Source organism: Pteropus vampyrus, unplaced genomic scaffold, assembly GCF_000151845.1.
Source record: "Pteropus vampyrus isolate Shadow unplaced genomic scaffold, Pvam_2.0 Scaffold38, whole genome shotgun sequence".
Taxonomy (NCBI): domain Eukaryota; kingdom Metazoa; phylum Chordata; class Mammalia; order Chiroptera; family Pteropodidae; genus Pteropus; species Pteropus vampyrus.
Window position 1 is genome coordinate 6,200,225 of NW_011888819.1, and position 12,624 is coordinate 6,212,848.

A 12,624-nucleotide genomic window follows, 5' to 3' on the forward strand; every position below is an offset into this window, starting at 1 on the left:
TTAGTCTGTAGGCATGATATGTTGATAATTGATAATAGCTATAGATTACACCAGTGTTTTCTGTTGCTTTAGTTTAGCCAATGCTGTAAAAAGAAAGCAATGCAACTTTGGAGAGCATTCTATATTCATTATTTTCTGGTCCAAGGAATGTGAACATCATTCACTTAAAACCACAAAGTCATCAAGATAGGTTTTTCTTTGAACCAGTTTATAAAGAATTGCATAGAAAAAGTTACTTCATATGATACTTTGTAGTTCCTGTTATGAAGTTTTATCATTTTAAAATATGCATTCTTCTTATCAGACATTGCTACTATGAAAAAAAAATTATATACACAGACAGAAAGCCAATGAAACAATCTATCTTTGTCATATCCATTACAATATTGTTGGAATGATTAAACTTCATATCAAATACAGATAAAAATAAAGACAATTTTTATTTACAAAAAGACATTTTAAGTACTTTGTAAATTTTAAGCAACTTTAGATGGTGTCAATTTGCATGCCCTTAAGGCAGTTTCAGTTTGATATTATAAAGTCACGCAGGTTGTATCTCTCTTTTAGACTAAAGTTACATAAAATTGTTTCATTATCATATCTACAGCTAAATTGCATGAAACATTAGCATCTGTTCATAAGTGAAGCTCTCCCTGGGGCCATGTGTTGGAGAACTCTGTGTGTCCCAGTGAATCTGAGAGAAGATTCAGATCCTTATAATATCCCTAGTAATTTACTTTTGAGTTGTGTGAAGCCTTGGTCTGAGGAAGAGAATTCTTTGAAACAAATTTCAGTTAAATTACAAAGATTACTTATTTTCATCCAAGTCGCCATTTACGGCAGCATTTTTTCTGTTCTATAACTGTACCCCAAACTGATTATCACTTAATAGGTGAGAAAGACTGAATGTATATGTTTATTGAAAAAGTTTTCAGAAGAGATCAAAGAAGCAGTGTTGTAGAGAATAAGTTTAAAATGTTTTGCTTAATTTTTAACAATTAAAAAAAGACAATAAACTGGAGAAAATGGTAAGAGAAGTAAATATGTGCTAATAGGAATAAATAAAAATGTGTAGCAAGATAGACAGCTGGCAGAGATAAAACACCAAAATTGAAATTAGAAAAGCAAAGTTTCTTACATGTCTGATATTAACTAATAATATAATCTTTGATAAGTTAATTTTGTATTCTCTGAGTCTGATTTCTCATCTACATGAAAAGGAATACGTTATTTCTTAGGTTTTGCTTATCATTTACATTCTGTAATTCTACTGGTCATTGGGTATTTAAAAGGTAGCATGCTTAAATATGACAGTAACATACTATCTACCCTACTATTCTTTTTCTCTTTTTGCTTTGATTTTCATGGAAATTGATAGTGATGAAAGTATATAAAGGAAGCAATGGTAGCAGGTAAAGAAACTTTTAGAATTTGAGGCATACAATTAAGTATTTAGTTCATTATTTATTGAAAATAATCAATTGGTCCAGCCACACTGGTTGCTTTTTATTTCTAGGAAAGTATAATGTTCACCCACTTGCCTAGGACACTCAAACTATTCCTTAGTGCATCCTCTACAATACTTCTTCATTTGTTTAACAGGTAATCTGTGTTGAAATTATGAGTCTAAATATTACTTATTTAGAAAGAATGTGGTGACACCACCATCCTTTTCCAACAGTTTAAACTAGTTTATCCATTCATATATTTACCATATATCTGTAAGAAAAATTTAATGAAGTATATATGGGTTTCCTATTGATGCTTTAGCAAATTACCACAAACTTAGTGTCTTCAAAAAGCACAATTATATTATATCACAGTTACGTAGATCAAAATTCTGATGCAGGTCTCACAAGGCTAAAATTAAGGCATCTGCAGGGCTACATTTCTTTCTGGAGGCTCAAGGGTAGAAACTGTCTCCTTGGTCATTCAGGTCACTGACAGGATGCATTCAGTTCCTTGGCTTTATAGGACTTAAATCCCTGTTTCCTTGCTTCTGTCCACAGAGTGCTGTCTCCAGGTTCTAGAGGCCACCTTGGCTTCTGTCACTCTTCTTGCATTCTCCATATTGAAAGCCAGCAACTGTCGGACCAATTTCTATCACACTGATAATTTCTCATTCTTCTTCCATCTTATCTTTCTAACTCACCCAGGAAAGATTCTCAGTTTTAAGGACTCAAGTAATTAGATTGGACCAATCTATACAATACAGAAAAATCTCCCCTTTTTAAGATCCCTAATCTTAATTAGATCCGTAAAGTTCTCTTTGCTTTATTGGCAACATTCTCACAGGATTTAGGACCTGTAATGTCTCATAGGTCATCTGAGAGCATACCTTATTCTGGTTACTACGCTTTGGAATGAGCACAAAGGTTATTTGATATCCTTTTTGGACCCTGAAAAGAAAGATTCATTTGATGTGAATTGTGAGAAGAAATTTCCTGTTGAGGTGGACTACCCATGATCAACTGAGGGCCTGCATTTTGTGAATAATAAGAGTCTAGTGCTCCTTTGCTCACAGGGGCTTTTCACATACTGTGTATACCAGGAAAACTCTCAGACTGAACTCTCAGCTTCCCGGACTCTGCCCCGCTTAGTTTGTACCTCTGAATCAACCACTACAGAGAAGCCCTGGGTTTATATTTCTACCAAAGGACTGAGACCTGCCCTGTCCAATTAGAATTGCGCAATGTGGGTGCCTCATTTACATAAAATGAACCTAATTGGAACCTGGGTGGGAACTTTTGCTATAAAAGGCGGCTTCCCCTTTGTCTCTGGGAATATAATTTAGGTTGATACCTGAACCTATGTCTGTCTCCTGGACTGCAGCAACTTTTGATCAAATAAATGTTTTTAATTCTTTATTACAGCCTAAAATTAATATTGTTTTACATCTTTCTGTAGAATACTGTACCAATTGGAGATTTTCTAAGCTTACGGGAATGTTATTTTCACTAACATAACACTCTAGTTCAGATTAATTGCAATGGAATTTCAATAAAATTTTAAAATTTGTTGCTATAGAACTCTGTTTCACCACTCCTTTATGCTATTTTTATCAAAAAATGATATTTTTATACAGTGTGACCATTTATATGATTTGTATTTATTACTTTTGCAGTTTTCTTTTTTAAAATAAGAACACTTAAAAAAAAAAAGATAAAATCAGTGAAGCTTGGGGAGATGTAGTTTAGTAGAAAGAGCAATAGAACTTACGTTTTTATACCTGAAAGGTATTTCATGTCTAGACTGAAAAAAAAAAAATCACTAAATGCTAAAGAAAATGGGTAAAAATAGGTCTATATGTAGAAAATTATCATAGTATTTCATAGCATGGGAGGCTATGGCCTTATACGGGGGTCAGAGGATGAAAGAGAAAGAAGGTGAGAAGCAAGAGTAAGAAAGAGAAAGATACAGAAAAAAGAGAAGACACATGCAAGTGTAATAAAACAGAATGACTTCAGACTCTACATGAGAATCTCTGGAACTCTGTTGCAAGTCTGGGAGCCAGAAAACAATGGAACAATTCCTTCGAAACTTAAAAAAAGAAGGAACATTTGGGTTAAAATTCAATACTCAAGTAAAGAATCAATCAAATGTGAGAAATTAATGAAGAGAACATTACCTAAACAGTATTACCACTCATGCACTCTTTCTTAAAATATTAGTAATGAAAGTGTTCTAGCAGAAAGAGGAAAGCACGTGATAGAGGGAAAAACAGCATTCTGTCCAAGAGAGAGGTGAATGGAGTTACCATAATGTCAGTGATGCACATGACCCAGCTAACTACCCAGCCTAGACTGCAGGCGATAGAGATATTTCCTTGTGTACTTGAATTTAATAGATTATTTGATGCAAAATAGCTTTAAAGAAAGAGATATTATTGATGAATAAGTAGAAAGTCCCCATCTCTGGGAAGGGGAAATGGGTGAAGTGAGAAAAGGAAGCTGTTTTCTTAACAAACCTTGTTGAGCCATTTGACTTTTAAAATAATGTGCATATGTAAATATAAAAAATAAAATTAAATAAAAATGAAAAAGAAAATAGTATAAGATCTTAAAGTTAAAAGTGTTAAAACGCGTTAGTGTAACTCTTTTTTCAATTTAACATAATTTATAATTTCAGAGTACGTATATTCATATTTCAAATAAAATACTGAAGTACTTAAGCAAACTGTTAAGGAAATTTTGAGATATATTGCACATAAAAATTAAATATAGCATTACAGATAGAGTTATTCTACCCTCAATTATGGATATTAAATGAAAAATCTTTAATTGTATGTACAGCATTTGAGATTTTTGAAGTAAAATATTAAAAAATCCCAATCCTTGTGTCAACCTGACAGAAAGCTGAACTGAATGATCTCCTCAGGCTTATTATACTATACTTCAATGAAAATTACAAAAATAAAAAATCTTTAGAATAATTTTGAGTAATAATTATTAGATATTTGAGTAAAATATGAAGACTAATTTTATTTTTTTGTTTTTGGAAAAGTAAAATATTGAAAAGTTTATAATCAGAAGAATTTGCTAAATAACAATTTGTTTTGTTTAGCTGTCCAAAATTCTATTCATAAATAGTTCTTATTCTATTTATTTTATGAAATTTTTTTTCCTTCCAAAATGTTTCTTTTAGTTAGCTCAAAGAATCAGACATTGGGTTAATGATTAGGAAATATTCAGATTATTTGTCTTATGCCAAAATATTCAAAAGGATGTAAAGTTGTATTTCTCATTGAGTTTTAAAAACATACTCAGAAAATATTTCTGGGAACCACTAAGAATTATCTATATTATATCTAATTTCCTTTGCAACCATGTTATAAAGTTAGCTAAGAAATTTGGGGTCTTTGTTGCAGTTAAACTTTTTCTTTCACCCAATCCTGCTTCCATCTCTTTGTTTTCACTTATGTCGATTTATAATAAATATTTTGTACCCCCAAATCTGATTTAGCATCTACTTTTGGAGAATCCAATCTATGAAACTATCTTATCAAAAGTAGTATCTTCTGGCATTTTCTATCTCTGCAAATATTTATTTCTATTTTTAGTGTAACAAGCATAAGAGCCATCTGCTAAAATATCAATGTAGTTACTTGTTGTCTGTAATTCTATTTGTTCATATTATTTGTGCTATTTTATTTGACCAAAAAAAAATTGTTAGCTCTATCAATCTATTACCTTCAATAAAATAGTTTAAAGTATTTTATCTTATATAAAATGTTTAAAGTATTTTATCTTATATAAAATAAACTAATATACATGATTCTCCTTTGGATGTTTTTGATGCTAAAACATGCTCAAAAAGCAGTTTTTAGGGACCCCTTTGAATATTTTGATTCACAGCAGATTGCTTGTGAGACCATAAAAATAATATAGACATTAACCAGTTTTATGAAATCTTTGTGGAACTGAGTTACTCAGATATACTGTACACTGTGCTTTCCATTCCAAGAAGGTGGATTTTTAAGTTTAGTAGAGAATCATGACCACCTTCGTGATTTTTTAAATTCTGAGTTTGTTAAATTCAACTACTTGTATGTATATAGTTTGGAAATTACAGTGAATTTTCTAAATGTTTCTCAACATTTTGGATTTATTTATTATTTCCAAACACCTGTCCACCTTTACAATAGGAAACTAGTTTCCCATCTCACACAATCCCCAATATCGACAGGCAGATAACTCCATAATATCCAAATCGGACCTCTGTAGGAAATTCATCGTCCTGATTCCTCTAGATGAGAGCTCAGCAAATGTTTTTATAAATAGCCAGACAGTAAATATTTTAGGATTGCCAGCCAGGAGGAAAATTTTAAGACATTATGTAGGTACCTTTATAACCATTTAAAATGTAACCATTTGGAATTATTTTCATAAAAGCATTTTTTTTTTTTTAATTTTTGCATGGTGTACAAAAAAGAAGTTGAGAAAGATTTGGCCATTAAGCAATCATTTGCTGAATATCATTTAGATAAGAGTGAGCCATTAATGGGTATCCACTATGGCTTAAGTTCAGAATCCATTCTGAAGGGAAATAAAATATAGATTTTTGTGGATAAGAAAATATAAACTATTATATAAGCTGTGCTTCTGAATAATTTTTCTTTCCTTTTTCTTTGTTCTATAATTATAGTATGTCTTTAGTCTATTATTTAATCTCCTGAATCGGTCCTTAAATTTTACTTTTACATTTTCCATAACTGGTGCTTTTTTCTCTAATTTATAGGAAACACACAACTACATTTTCTAAAAACTTGTATTGATGTTTCTTTAGTCTAACATTTTTTTTAAATTTTATTTTGAAATAATTATGGATTCAAGAGAAGTTAAAAGACACACACACACACACACACACACAAATCAGGTACAGAGAGGTTTTATGCACTTTTACCTAGCTTCCAAGTGACATTTTGTATAACTCTAGTATACCATCAAAATCAGTAAATTGTCATATGCAGAGTTCATTCAGCTTTCACCAGTTTCATAAGCACATGTATGTGTGCATGCATACATGTATATAGTTCTATGCAATTTGTCTTACATAACCACTATCACAATCAAAATATCAAACAGTTCCATCACCACAGGCCTCGTTTGTGCTATCTTTTTATAACCACAGCCAACTTCTCCGTCCCCATTCCTAAATACTGACAGTCACTAATCTGTCTTCACCTTTATGACATGAATGTTATATAAATGAAGTCATACAATATGTAACCTTTTGAAATACTTCTTTTTCACTCAGTGTAATTCTTTTGAGATCATCTAAGTTGTTATATGTATTGAAGGATTGTTCCTTTTGTGTTGCTGAGTAGTATTCCAAGTCAATAACATGCCACTGTTTGTTTTAACATCCACTCATTAAAAGACTTTCGTCTTGTTCAAATGTTTGGCTGTTGTCACTAGAGCCACTATGAACATTTGTATACATATTTTCGTTTGAATGTAAGTTTGCATTTATCTGGGATAAATGCCCAAGAGTAATCGGCTATTAGATATTAACAATATCCAAGAACTTGGTTTTTTTTTTTCAGTCTATCCATTTTCTAGCATACTGTTGTTTTGTTTTGTTTTGTTTATTGATCATATGTTTTTTCTTTTTTCTCTGATGACATAAATGACACAATTGTGGAAGTCTCTTTCTAGAAGAACCTCTTGTCCTTCAGGTTGCTTTTTCCATTCACTTGTTTGGTCTCTAACTTTTATGTTTGTATCTTTCAAAAGATGTCTGCTGATGCTTGTTTTCTGCTTGTATTTAAGGGTGGGTTTCTAAAAAACTAATCGAAGGCTCTGGACCCATGCATTTGATATATCGACTATATTATTTATTGTAATATATCCTCCAGTGGCATTTCAATGAGGGAATGCCTGATGTTACTATCTTTAGTTATTTCCTGTTGAACTTGATAGAATCCTAAGAGTATTTTCTTCTATTCCTTTGCCTTTAGAATACATAGAACTGGTTGTTAACAGCTATGGAATCTAAGTATGGGGAGAAAGCCGGATGTCTCACCATTAAGTATGTCTGTACTCACTAAATCCAACCTTTTCATGATATATGTATATGTATATGTATATGTATATGTATATGTATACTTTTATTTATTTAAAATATGCATAAATCCCTCAGTTCAGAAAATTCTATTTTTTTGACATGTTGCCCGAGGTTTATCCAATTTATAAGTTTTTATAAGGCTTCAGTTTTAGCTTTGCTTCATTAACTCTCATTATTTATATTTATTTCATATTTTATTTTTTAAGAAAAAAAGGATATAATGATCCCTGCCTTGTGATGCAGCTATATTGTCTCTATATATCTACTTGCCCATTTATAGAATGGAGCAGAAAATCGAAGGATTATTTTTTCACTTTTTAGCAATTATCATTAGAGACAGAGTAGGTTCTATACCAGGATGGAAATGCAGGTTTGCGTGTAACCTATGATTGTGCTACTGACTTAGCCTAAGGCTCCATATTGTTTCTTTCAATGAGACAAAGATAAATAAGGGCATGTAACTTGAGTGACTATTACATGAAAATTAGTGAATGAATATTCAGTGCGTTCTTTTAAAAGTTATGTCATACAGGTTGCAATTAATAATTAAATAATTTGTTGTATTAGTACTAACAATTTTATGATTAAATCTCTTTCTATGAATCACTGCTTCTAAAAATAAATGATTCTCTCTTAAGCTTGTAAATCCAAATTTTTAGATATATCTTAGAAATAATCGTTTTGCATTAGACACTCCTTAAAGGGTAAAAAGTAAAATTTTTATATCCATCGGCAATTTAAAATTTTATTTAACACATGTATACAATCTTGTTGGATATTAACACCAATTCATAGGTAAAAAGTTGAACTCATAGGAATACTATCCGAAAGGATACTGTTATTACCAAGAAAATAAATTATTTATATATCAGATATTAATTGGCATTACATTTTAGATTTAATATATCTCAGTCAATAAAATGTGTCTTAATTCACTAGTTGAAATATTAACAATACAATTTTCAGATTTTTGCAATCTATTAAAACTATTAAGATATATTGAAGAATACAATCACGTATTAAGTCGATGTTTTGAGCTTTAAAATCAAAGCTTATTAAAAAAACAACATTTATGAAGGAAAGAACAATAGCTACTTTTACAATCGCAGGTTTTGTCAAGATGTGGCTCCCTAGTGTTAAATGTAATTTTGTTGATTTAAATATTTTCTCTTTCCTCAAATCCAGAAGTCACTCAGTATGTTCAGAATTAGTACAGGCTTTGTCTGAGAATATTAATTAGTTTCTGAGAGCATTTTATCGCAACTTGCTAAATATAAAGTGTCTAGAGAGAGAATAAAATAGAATTGAATCAAATTTGTTAATTTAATAAACTGCATTATCTCATATGTTTATGAGGCAATGGTTTTCATACAGCAAGATTTTAGCTTTGCTATTTGGGTAAGCTCTTTAAAAATCTGTTGGCTCTTAAATTTAAATTATCAAAATGTACATATAATTTATTTGTAAGACTTAAAATCATGTTATACAAATAATCTCATGTCCAGATTTTATTACATTTAATTAAACCTAAAAAAAGTATTAATTTCAAAAATGTTAATATTTTTTTCTAGTTTCATAGGTTTTTTTGTTTGGGTTTTTTTTTTTAAGCTAGAACAGCTTGTATTTATATATAAATTATGTAAGCATAGCAAATTATAAAATATGCTTACTAGAATTTGATAATATGTGGAAAAGAAATCATTCTGGTAAAATTCTTGTACTTTCATTGCTTTTATTTCCACATATCTTTAAGAAAGGATGGAGAGATCTTGTATGTTTTACTAATTTCTGCATAAGCTGGGGTTTACATACACCAGAAAACAGTAATATTGAATTAAATATTTGTTAAATAAACAAATAATCCCAAATACACACATATTTTCTTTGTCTCAAGCATGAAGTCAAATATTCTAGTGTTTAAAGTTAAAACTTTTTTCAAAGAGACACCTAAGCAATAAGATCTTTAATCACACATAACCTTTATAATGCTTCTTTTTTGCATTCTTGGGTCTATATCACAGCATAATGTTTCTGTATTTTTTCATTAAATTAAAATTTAAATTCAACCTTTTCTTTGACTTCCATAAAGAATCTACTTCTATAAAGTGTAGTGTGATGTTTATAAAATTTCTCTCACAAGTACAGACAACTTCTGCTTCCACTCCTTTTACAGAATCTGATGAATCCCATATTACTTTTCTGATAAGTTAAATGTACCAAATTTATCACAGCATAAAAGTTTTTTATATTTTATAACTTTTATAAAAGTTATATTAAATAATGATTATTTAAAGGTATTACAATAAATATATTAAATTAAATCATTAAATAGTATACATTAATTATTTAAATAGTGATTTTGAATTTAGAAGACTGCCACAATAAGCAGGTAAAATGTCAGCTACTGATACATAGCGGTGAAACAATTGGATAATCATTTGCCTCTGACACTGGAAAGATAAAAAAATGGGCCATCTGAACTTTTGAATTTAGGTAGCCACATCTCCAATCTGTATTTGACCAATTTTATTTCAAAATTGCTATGGATCAGGGACTGCATATGGTTCCCTTTTTTATCCTCCTGAGATGAGAGCATTTCCTGTTGTTGTTAGTCTATATTTGTATCACAATCAGTAGTTAGATTTGCAGAGAGCAGATAAATGTCATTTCACTGTGGTGTCTTATTCACATTCAGTATAACAGTTTATTATAAGATTAAGGACTTTAAACCCAATGCTTTATTTAAATGAGGCATTTGGTGTTTTAGTGAATCAGTGAGTATACTTTACACATGGAAGATAGGTGAATCCTTGGTGCTAGAGGCAGACTATACTAGGTTGTCACAGTAATGACCCCCAGTTTACTCATTTTTTTTTTTTTGTCTCTCCTATGTAGATTGTGCCCTTACATGTTGAATATGGGCTTTTTAATCCCATGAGATTTGAACAGTGAGACAATCAAACCTGGCATAAGCAAACACTTGAGAATTGTTTATGTTTTGCAGCTTGTCCTGTCTCCTGATGCTCTTAAAACCTGTCGCATTACCACCATGTATAATAACCAGAATAATTTGCTAGATGAGTAGAGACAATTGGCCCAGTAACTTGTCAAAAGCTAAAAGTTGAGTCCTTTCATTAGCCAGCAACTTATCCCTTGAATGGCTGAGCCCAATTGAGACTAGTAGCCCAAATTGCCAAACCACAAAATTTTGAATTAAATTAATATTATTTCAAAGCACTACATTTTTGTGGAATATAACATGAGTTGGGGAGAGGTGCTGATCAAATTTGGAGAGGAGATATAAAGCACTTTTGTTATTTATTAAATAAATTAAATGATCATTTTTATTAATTTAAATAATGTACTATTTTTAATTGTAGAAAGAAAGAATATAAATGGAAAAATAAGTTTTATTTAAAAAAATTAACGAAAGGAAACATTCATCTTCATAATATACCTTGAGTATCACTAACGATTAAATTTAAGTAAACATTGTAATAAAATCTTTAAAATATATTGTTGTAAAATATAGTTAACTTAAAAGCATTTCTTTGTATAATATCAACTGAGAAATAATGAAATACATTTTCTTAAGAAGGTTTAAAAGATTATATATTATTGTAAAAAAATTTTATTAAGTCAAAATATGTTGGAGACAGGCACAGAAGACATGTATTTTATCTCCAGTTCTGCCTTTAAACTCTCTGTATTTGTTTGTTTGTTTGTTTGTTTGTAAAATGAGGTGGTTGAAGTAGCTCCTCAATGTCCATTATAGTATCTAATATTTTATTATTTTAAAACTGTAAAGTATTTCTATAATAAAATTTACCATCAAAAACTAGACTTATAAGGGATTTTACATTAAAATCCACTAAAATAGCATAATTGTTCTTTAATGTTTTTATTTTTCCCTCCAGATATGTAATGATTTATGATTGATAATTTATTAAATCTTTTATATCTAATTCATCTTAACATAACAAAAATATCTATTCTTAAAAGCATCAAAATTAATCTTATTTTCTTAGCATTATATTTCTCGCATTTTTTTTTCTCTCAAGCATACTAGAATGTTAAAAAAATAAAAACATTGTAAGTAAATGTACTATATTAGCTTACAGGAGACAAGTACATTCAAACAACCACAAAGTATTCATTCATGGTTGGTTAATAAATTTGCCAAAAAATAGGATGGAGGGAGAGAGAATCATTTCTACTTGTCTCAGTTTTTAATTAACCATGATAATGGCAATAGAGCTATTCATCCTTGCTGTTGTAGTACCGACCCACTCACAAACTTACGCTCATGCTGACATGCACACAAATACACAAAGCCAAGTTGAGTGATAAGAATAATTAACAAAGTCTAAGACAGTTTAATTAATGTGTTAATGTCTTAGCACCGTCTCTGAAAGTTAATCAATAGATGGATCTACAGTGTGACTTGTTACTTGACATCTTCTTTAAAAGGACAAAATCATGAAAGTCCGATTTCCTTCTGTTTTACTCTATATCTCATTAAATTGGTTGCATAACAGGTTCATTTCTAAACTCTCTATAGAAATATGTTTTTATGCTATCTATGTTTACTTAAATAAATATTTAATGTTCCTTCCACTTAAAATGAGAAAGGCCAAGTAGCTATGAATCCCAAACAATTCTGTACTATTCTTAGAAAAAAAAAGTATCTGAATGTAAAGTTAAACAATAGAAATTGTTCAGTGTGCATAACCATCTATAATGGATATCATATCTATTCTCTCTCAATTTATTTCCACTTTATAGAAAAGATCTTAAGATCTTAGAGTAGGTTACTCTTCTCTAGGTAAGATTTAAGGTTATTCAGCTCATAACTGCCAGGATTGGATCTGCTCATGGCTTTCTGAATCAGGTTATATTGTTCCTTTTCTCTATGTAATAGAAAAATATATATGACATTTGTCTACCAAATTAAACAAGGAGAATATTTAAGGTAGAAACATATATGCTAATAGTGCATTAATTTACAGTGCTTCTTGATTTTCTTGTTTGTGACAAGTCCATTTAGGAACTCACTTG